The 10,424-nt window shown below is 37.7% G+C and overlaps 1 long non-coding RNA gene across 2 annotated transcripts; it reads left to right on the forward strand.

The window, feature by feature from the left end:
- The first annotated feature begins 251 nt into the window (after positions 1-251).
- LOC131148805 (uncharacterized) lies at positions 252-9,352 on the forward strand. Of its 2 annotated transcripts, XR_009135066.1 has the most exons (7): positions 396-843; positions 1,619-1,790; positions 1,933-1,994; positions 3,228-3,298; positions 7,556-7,708; positions 7,841-7,902; positions 9,134-9,352. It is a non-coding gene; the product is annotated as an uncharacterized LOC131148805 (long non-coding RNA). The 2 variants fall into 2 exon arrangements; XR_009135065.1 differs by lacking the exons at positions 7,556-7,708; positions 7,841-7,902; positions 9,134-9,352 and having other exon boundaries at positions 252-843; positions 3,228-3,450.
- The last annotated feature ends 1,072 nt before the right edge of the window (positions 9,353-10,424 follow it).

A 10,424-nucleotide genomic window follows, 5' to 3' on the forward strand; every position in this document is an offset into this window, starting at 1 on the left:
GTATTTTGATCAAGTCCCAGTAAATCATAAGTGAGTCTCGGTTACATTGGGTTCGGGTCCTCCGATTTTTAGGAATCAAGTCTTTTGAAAATCGAATCTCTCTTTGAGGGAGTAAAATTGAACAATAAAAGAGAAGTACATAAAAAATAATAAGAATGAAGCAACACAAAAATAATAATAATAATAATAATAAAACCCAAAATCACATGCAGGTTACCCTGTATTCCCTCATACCCAAACCGCAAAACCTTGGGAATACAGGAACAGAATGATCGGGAAAACTGATTTCAGTCCAAACCAATTTTGAAGAATCATTCTTGCGCCAATGATTTCTCTATAAAGAGAGTGTCCTACCAGTTCAGGAAACCGGGGGGGGGGGGGGGGGGGGGGGGGGGGGTCCATACTTCATTTTTCACTACTTATTTTCACAAGCCTGGGGGGGGATTTTTTTTTACGGTTCATCATCTCTCTCAGTTCTCTGATCTCTCCATAATATCTCGCCTCTCTCACGAACCCTCAACTTCCATACCCAAGCATTATTCCTCACCTAGATCACTCGAGCACCCTAGACCAGCCACCATCAGTTCCGTCACCGAAAAAAGTAGCAGCGGTGGTCGTCGTTTCCAGTTCTCTACTTCCAGCCAGCTGTTGAAGCCTAGCAGAACCACCCCATCACCATCGTCACCTTAGGGCTACCATTGTCACTCCAGTGTCGTTGTCATCGCCATCAACCTCACGGCCTGCCCAACCTTCCACGATCCAGCTCCTAACCACAATCGTGAGCATCCTGTGCACAAAGACGAGCCTCTACAGAGATATTCACCAACTCCGGCCATATAGCAGGTAATCGCTCCGGCTGCCCCTCCAAAGAATCGTGTGTTTCGGATCTGAATGTCTTCATGACCATATTTTAGAAATTGGTTTAGATTCATGATTCTCTGTTATCATGCTTATGGGTGCATGTGCGTGTGGGTTCTTGTATGCCTCTTAAATTTTCATGATTGTTAGATTTGGGTTTTTCCACCACCTGCTACGACCACCCTCTCTCACTTCTCTCATGGCCACACACAATACACTCCCTCGCCTCACAATCTACTTATCTGCCATCATCATCATTGTCTCCAAATTCGTTTCCCCAAACACGTACTCTCTCGGCCTGTTTCACTGTCTCTCGTCTATGACTGTCTTGGCTTGATTCGCGCCCTCTCCCAAACCTTGCAATCTACCCTACAGTGCAGACCATGATGCAACATCCAATGTATTGTAGTCGCTTCTTCTCTGTAAAATACTCGCCATGATAGTAACCTCCCCTCCTTCTTCTACCCATCTCTCATCTCGTGAAACACATCTCTCACGCTTTGTATCTTTCTCTATTATGGTTTTGGATACTGTGCCCTTTATTTCTCTTCTAGCTTTAGTAGTGATTGTATTATCCGTTGCTTTCTCCTTCTCTCTCTTCCTTTTTTTTCACCTCAACTAATTGCTACCCAGATGACTGTCGGTGGAGTCATGGGCATCTTAGGAAAAATATTCCATGATTGTCGATGGGTTTGGGTAGCTTTCGAGGTTAATAGTGCTTTCTCTTTCTCATTCACCTTAACATTACGGTTGGGTTCAGGGTCTCCGCTCTGCACCTCTCGATTTTGGTGACGATGATGGTGGATGACCCATGAGCTGTAAAGGATGATTTATGCTACATGAGCCAGGCCACCGATGGCTCTGACCCAGATCACGGTACAAAGGCTGGCTGTATCTTCACTATCTTGCGTCACTGACTACAGAGTTCTATAGTAATTCATCCCTTCACTCCCTTTTCTCGTTTGGTATAGTCACATGGTTTGCCTCTATTTTGCCTAAGTAGTAAATAAGTATTTTCTTTAAAATTTAAGTTAATTAAAATTTATCTTAATTAAGTTAAATTTTTGGATTCAGGGTCCAGGTGAACGCCGTGTGGGTATCAGTTCGGGGATCCTACAAGTGTAGTTGAAAGTCAGGTAAGGGGGAAATTTATATATTAAATCAGGTTTTTCATGAATTAAAATGGATTATGTGTTATTTATGTATATATATATTTATATGTGGGTTTAAAATGCCAGCCATGAAATTATGTTTTGTGAGCTTAGAAATGTTTATATAGTTATGTATATGTGAAAGTAAACAAATGGAAGTAGAAAGGAATTTTTCTAAGAAATTAATTAAGAAATGAAATGTATTTTCAATATATCAATGTTAACTATGGGTTGACTTATTTTGTAAGAAATGTATATAAATTTTACTACTAAAACTGTGTGACATGAGATTCTGTGCAAATATATGTTAGATATATGAGATGCAAATTAAGTAAAGCTTATGAATAAAATATGATATGGACAATGTTGTTTGTGTATGTTAAATGCAACCATGTAAATGTAAGATAGCTAAAAGACAGCCATGTTGGCAGATTCTAGCGCATTTCTATGTGGAAATTAACTGATGATGGCTAAAGACCAGCTGTAGTTCGAAGTAATGAAATGAAATGTTATACAAGGAAATGATGATGAAATGACAATGAGATGAAACGATAGATGTGAACGATGTAAATAGGAAAGAGTCACTTAAAGTGAAACGAAATGCAAAGTTAAGTTATGAACATGAATGAATGTGTATGAATGTATAATGATAGAAAGGAATGATGTATTATGATATTAGAAGTATGTATGTACGTACGTAGAACATGTTACGATTGGGCAAGACGAACTCTTCACCTAAGGGCTTGCTGAGAAAGGCGAGTGCACTAGTAGCTTTAAATGTGGCAGTAACTGCATAACGTACTAGGGCAGAGGGAACCTATTTGTATGGGCATGTAGATTTCCCTATCCTTAGGGCCTTTACCGGTAAACTATTGTTGAATGCGTGAGTACGAGATTAATCTAACACTTGAGGGCTTACTGAGTAAGGTAAGTGCCCTGGTATGCTTTAATTGTGACCTTAGGGTTACCTATGTATCAGAGTAGAGGGGTGATACTTGTATGGACAGGTGATCACCCCTATTCTTGAGTAATCTCGTGGGTTAAATTTTTGCATGTGTTTGATTAGGTTAGGAAAACGATTTTCGAGTTATGTTAATGATTTGCATATGTAATTGAAATGATTTTTATATATCTCATGTTAGTCACACACTGTTTTAATATATATATGTCTTCCCTTACTGAGATGTGTCTCACCTGAATATGAATGTTTCTTTTCAGGACATCCTCGATGTTGGGCTTAGGAGCTCGAGGGTATTTTTAGCATTTTTGAGGACTATATAAGAAACGGGGTATATGTTGATACTATCTTGGAAATGGAAATGTTTATGTTTATGTTTTATGTCTTTATGTTTTAAGGATGTTGAGAATGGAATGATTGTGAATATACTGGAATGTTCTGGAGATGAATGAATATATGGAAATGCAGGTAATGGTTGGATTTTATGGATTTATAGGTAGAAAATAGAACACTTTGGTATTACGGTATTATGGTATATATTGTATGGAGATTATATTTATGTTTTCCGCTGCGTATGTATGGAATTATGGAATGTCAGAATTTTATCACGTATAACACGCCGGACCCGGGTTTATGGGTTCGGGGCATTAAATTTTGGTATCAGAGAAATGATTTTGGGGATTTTGAGGATTTAGGAAATGATTTATACCAGAGTATAGGAAATAGTTAGGATAAAGATACTAAATGAATAGGTTAGATATTGAGAAGTAGGTTTGGTGTGGGGAAGTATAGGATCTTGTTTTGTGATTTAGAGGCGAAATTACATCGACGATTCCTGTGATTTTACTGAAGCAGTCGACAGCCTCAGAAAAGTCACGGTAAACCTTAGATGTTTTTGTTTCTAAATTGTAAGACTGATCCTTATATGGAGATTTTTTATTTTATTTAATGATTATGTTATTTTGAGTTTTAATATAGAATTCTTATCTCTTCTCTGTCCTATTTTTCAAGATGGATTTTGGAGATGAGAATATAGAGGCTGAAGGAAGGGAGGATTCAGTGACCTCTAGTGAGGAAGAAATCGATACCTCTAAGGTGTTGCGAGGTATCGCCCGTCAGGTTAAAGCATAAATGAAGAAGGAACTCAAGGAACATAACTGTCCACCTGCAGGACAGGGCTGCAGTGTAAAAGAATTTATGAGGATGAACCCTCCAGCCTTTATAGGAGGACCTGATCCAGTGGCAGCAGAGAACTGGGTACAGAAGATAGAGGAGATTATGGTTGTACTCGACTACACGGACGAGCAGAAGGTCCGTTATGCTGCATTTAAAATGACAAAAGAGGCGAAGTGCTGGTGGCTTTTTGCAAAGCTGTTTGAGGATTAGAGGGTCGTAAAGATAGCTCTTACCTAGGAAAGGTTCAAGGAGCTTTTCTTTGACAGGTATTTTCCTTCATCTGTGAGAGAGGAGAAGATTGAAGAGTTCACCAATATGACCCAGGGAGACATGACGACAGTTGCAGAATATGCAGATAGATTTATAGAATTGTCGCGGTTCGCTCCATTTTTGGTCTCAAATGAAGCAAGGAAGGCTAGGAAATTTGAGAAAGGCCTGAGGCGCAGGATCTACGAGCTGGTGGTCGGGTTTCAGGTCCAGAGTTTTTCAGAAATAGTTGACAAGGCCTCAGTGTTAGAGAAGAGTATCCAAGGCAACACTGAGCCTTCAGAACAGAAGAAGAGACCTGCACCATCTGGTTTTCAGTTTGAGGTCAGTCAGGGATCAGTGAAGAAAGGGAAAGAAGCAACGGGCTCTGTATGCCCGAAGTGTGATAAGAGGCATAGGGGCGAATGTTGGTATGACGCTCCAAATTGCTACAAGTGCGGTAATCTAGGGCACCACAGGAAAGATTGCCGACAACCCTTGCCTATGGTAGCTGCTCAGAATCAGGACAAGGGAAAGCAAAAGATACCACTTGGAAGAGGTGGTCCGCCTCAACTATACACACTCCGAGCTGAGGAGGATACCATTAGAGAAGCAGGTATGAGATAATTTAATTTAATTTAATGAATGATGATTAAATGACTTATGTGATTATATGCATGTTAATTTCTTATGATGGTATTTAGTAAATGAGTTTAATTCATGTAAAAGGATGATTAGATAGTAAAATTTTGTGGACGAAATTTCTTAAGGAGGGGAGAATCTAATGACTTAGGAATTTATATAATTAAATAATATGATAAATAAAATGGATTAATGGATAATGAAGGAAAAAGGAAAGAAATTAGAAGGAAAAACAGGCCTCGTCGATGAATGTCCTATATTCGTCGACGAATGTCCTATATTAGTCCACGAGTGTCCTTCTAAGCTTGTCGACGAAGTCTGCTTCTCGTCGTCGAAGAAATCCCGAGAGAAAATTTTGGAAACCCTGAATTTCGTCGACGAATGTATCTTTTCGTAGACGAAGACTCTACAGTGCGTCGTCGACGAATAAACGTGTCTCGTCGACGAAGCCCTGCGTATAAATAGGTTGTTCTTCATTTTTTCAGCGTAAAATCACTAACCTTGTAATAACCCGAAGAATTTTCAGCATCTAATCGACGAACACAAGGGATTCGTCAACGAGGATATAAGAGGAGCTCATCGACGAGGACAGGTTTCTTCGACGAGAAAATACCGAGGGAGGTTTTTGGGACAGTATGAAATTCGTCGACGAGGGAGGAAGTTCGTCGACGAAATTATTAAAAGACTCTTAGACAAGGTGATGTGTCTCGTCGACGAATCTGGCTCTATAAATAGTGAAAACGTGGATTTTTCAACAAAATTCAGCGTGAAACTCTCTCTCTTTCTCCCTCTCTCTAAAATGTCTCTCCTTCCTTCTCTCTTCTATCCTGGCCCCATTTCTCGCCGGATTGAAGATCTGAGGCCACCACGACACTCTTGGCGAAGTTCTCTGCAAGTCTGCCGGAGCTAATCGTGGGAGAAGTTGGTTTGAAATTCATCCCAAATCCAGGATAAGGTATTTTATTCAGATTATGCTTTCCTTGTAGTTATAAGAAATATTGTAGGTAAGAAAGTACTATTGTTTTGTTCTGGGGGATGTTGTTTTCAGGGTGCTGAGTGGAGAACCTTGCGGGTATAGGGCTAGAGTACAGTAGGGACTTTTCAGAGATAAGGTAAGGGAAATATGCTATGCTAGGAGATTTATTTATGTTATCAGAAATTTTATATATATATATGCATGTATACCAGATATTATACAGAATGTAAATTTTCAAAGTATGTGTGGTCTGAGTACATGATATTGATATGCAGTTTTTCAGTATTTCAAGTTATACAACTATAGATAAATAATTGCAGATTTTATATAGACAGAATATGTACACATATACAGTTTTATTCAAATGATTACACAGACAGATATATATATATCAGTATACAAATATTTATTCCGAACAATATATTCAGTGTATATAGAAAGTTATGTTTTCCTAAATGCCATAACACTTAGATTATACAGAAAGAAAGATTACAGACAGATTATATAGAAAGAAAGAACAGACAGATTACACAGTTATAGCATCAAGATGCTACATAATACAGTATTTACAGTACAGATTAATAGTATTATGGTTATTTTGGAAACATGATGAAAACAGTATAAAGAGTATAGTATGTATTTGTATAGTATCAGATCCCTGTGAAAGAATACAGATAGATACAGTACAAATATAGAATACAGAGCACGATACCATTGCTAGATACAGATAGAGTGCAACCACATATCTCAGATAGTGTGTGGGTACCGTCGACCGTGTTCGGAGAGTATACAGCTCCCCAGTTCGCTGGATGGAGGGGGCTGGTTTGACGAGGTAGCAGCCAGTCCCGCGCCTAAGAGAGTATGCAGTTTGGCCGAGTTGAGGTAGTGTAGAGTATAAGGACTTACCTGGAGGGCCGACGAGGTTAAGTCCCACCTACGGGCCGCACAACCCTGTCATGAGGGGTCAAATCATGACATACAGAGTCCTAGGGAAAGAACACAGTTATGCATATATATACAGTTTTACAGCTTTTATTGTATATAGTATGATGTAGCACTATGAATGATAGAAAGTTCAGATGATACAAATGTTTTAAGCTATTATACATGTGTTTTATAGATTTTCCAGATCTTGCAAATATGAATACTATTATTATAATTTTATGACTCAGTCGCTACACACTAGTAATAGCATATTTCTACTTACTGAGCGTCGACTCACCCCATTACTTTACCATTTTTTAGATGAACCAGCTAGGCGAGCAGATTAGGCTCGCGGATAGGAAGTTTACTTGATTACCCTGGTTGTAGGATGAGTTATGACAGAGTTTTGTATTTTTGGGGTAGATGATGCTGGAGGGGTTTATTTTGTATGGCTATGGTCTGTATATACTGGATTCTGGTATTGTATAGTATATATATAAATGGTTATATGATTTGTGTTTCTGCTGCTTAGGTATGAATGTAGATATATATATATATATATATGTATATATATAATGGTAAGAATTTTGAGGATGTTACGAACCTTCTCCTCTCTCTCTCTAGAAAACGATTTCCCAGCCTTCTCTCTTCGATTTCGGCCGATTTTGACCCGGTTTGACGATCCGTAACCACCACGAGGTTCGTGGGATCATTCTCTTCAAGGCTGTGGGAGCTTATCGTTGGGTTGTAAGGTTTGGGAAACATCCCAAAATCAGGGTAAGTTAGTTATTTTGAGATTTTCTTAAGGAATATTGTTATTTGGAGCCTAGAAAGTAGTAAATAAGTATTTTCTTTAAGATTTAAGTTAATTAGAATTGATTTTAATTAAGTTAGGATTTTTGGATTCAGGGTCCAGGTGAACACCGTGTGGGTATCAGTTCGGGGATCCTACAAGCGTAGTTGGAAGTCAGGTAAGGGGGAAATTTATATATTAAATCAGGTTTTCCATGAATTAAAATGGATTATGTGTTATTTATGTATATATATTTATATGTGGATTTAAAATGCCTGCCATGAAATTATGTTTTCTGAGCCTAGGAATGTTTATATAGTTATGTATATGTGAAAGTTAACGAATGAAAGTGGAAAAGAATTTTTCTAAGAAATTAATTAAGAAATGAAATGTATTTTCAATATATCAATGTTAACTATGAGTTGACTTATTTTGTAAGAAATGTATATAAATTTTACTGCTAAAACTGTGTGACATGAGATTCTGTGCAAATATATGTTAGATATATGAGATGCAAATTAAGTAAGTAAAGCTTATGAATAAAATATGATATGGACAATGTTGTTTGTGTATGTTAAATGCAACCATGTAAATGTAAGACAGCTAAAAGACAGCCATGTTAGCAGATTCTAGCGCATTTCTATGTGGAAACTAACTGATGATGGTTAAAGACCAGCTGTAGTACGAAGAAATGAAATGAAATGTTATGCAAGGAAATGATGATGAAATGACAATGAGATGAAATGATAAATGTGAACGATGTAAATGGGAAAGAGTCACTTAAAATGAAACAAAATGCAAAGTTAAGTTATGAACATGAATGAATGTGTATGAATGTATAATGACATAAAGGAATGATGTATTATGATATTAGAAGTATGTATGTACGTAGAACATGTTACGATTGGGCAAGGCGAACTCTTCGCCTGAGGGCTTGCTGAGAAAGGCGAGTGCACTAGTAGCTTCAAATGTGGCAGTAGCTGTATAACGTACTAGGGCAGAGGGAACCTATTTGTATGCGCAGGTAGATTTCCCTATCCTTAGTGCCTTTACCGGTAAACTATTGTTGAATGCATGAGTATGAGATTAATCTAGCACTTGAGGGCTTACTGAGTAAGGTAAGTGCCCTGGTATGCTTTAATTGTGACCTTAGGGTTACCTATGCATCAGAGCAAAGGGGTGTTACTTGTATGGGTGGGTAATCACCCCTATTCTTGAGTAATCTCATGGGTTAAATTTCTGCGTGTGTTTGATTAGGTTAAGAAAACGATTTCCGAGTTATGTTAATGATTTGCAAATGTAATTGAAATGATTTTTATATACCTCATGTTAGTCACACGTTATTTTAATATGTATATTTCTTCCCTTTCTGAGATGTGTCTCACCCGAATATGAATGTTTCTTTTCAGGACATCCTCGAGGTCGGGCTTAAGAGCTCGAGGGTATTTTTAGCATTTTTAGGGACTATATAAGAAACAGGGTATATGTTGATACTATCTTGGAAATGAAAATGTTTATATTTTATGTCTTTATTGTTTAAGGATGTTGAGAATGGAATGATTGTGAATATACTAGAATGTTCTGGAGATGTATGAATATATGGAAATGCAGGTGATGGTTGGATTTTATGGATTTATAGGTAGAAAATAGAACACTCTGGTATTACGGTATTATGGTATATATTGTATGGAGATTATATTTATGTTTTCCGCTGCGTATGTATGGAATTATGGAATGTCAGAATTTTATCACGTATAACGCGCCGAACCCGGGTTTATGGGTTCAGGGCGTTACATTGAAGGTCGGGGTTGTGCCTCATTAATTGACCGTTCCTAAGTTCCTCATTTGATTGGGTTGCAATTGATTTACTTAGCCATTGTTCATAAGTATCCTTAATCGGTTATTCCATGAAAAATTAAGTAAGGTTGGGAATGTTTAAAAAATCCTTTGTGTTGTCAAAATTGATTGGTTAATTGAACCTTTCAAGAATTTATAATTCCTGTTTGTGAGGGGGCAAGCATACATGACCAAATAAATGTTTCATTAAGTGGGCACGTGCCCAAATCATGAAGTATAGGGAAATTTTGGGAAATAAAATACAATATAGGGAGTTGTGACGAAATACAGTACAATACTGGAGATACTGAAATATAGGAAAATATCGTACATGCAAGGGAAATACAGGGAAATAAAAATCAAATCAAAATCTTCAATTGAGCTCGCGGGCATTTTTTGAAGCATCTTCAAAGGTCCTGTTCACCTAATTAGAAAGAAAAATCAGAAAAGGTCAAAGCTGTTAAATAAAAATTCAAAATAAACATGTGTGCAATAAAACTACCCTCCTTTGGAAAGAAGTTCTAGAGAGAAATTGAAAATTGTTGAAATATTTCCTCCTTAAACTCGCTGCTTGAATCTCCATTAATTGGATATTAACTGAATCGCGAGAATGGGGGAACATATTTTTTTTGGAACGAATTTCTGCTAGGAAGGAAAAAAGGAAGAAAAGACTAATTGAACCTTGCCCAAACCAACCTTATAAATAGGGAGTCTCGCATAGAGAATGGGGAGGGAGACAAAATTGAGCAATTGACAAGATAATTGGGCCATTGAGAGACATAATTAAGAGAAGAAGAGACATTTGAGAGACTGAAAGGAAGGGCGCATGCCTAGAGCAAGAAGGATAGACACTAGAATACAGAA

This window comes from Malania oleifera, chromosome 2 (genome assembly GCF_029873635.1).
Source record: "Malania oleifera isolate guangnan ecotype guangnan chromosome 2, ASM2987363v1, whole genome shotgun sequence".
Taxonomy (NCBI): domain Eukaryota; kingdom Viridiplantae; phylum Streptophyta; class Magnoliopsida; order Santalales; family Ximeniaceae; genus Malania; species Malania oleifera.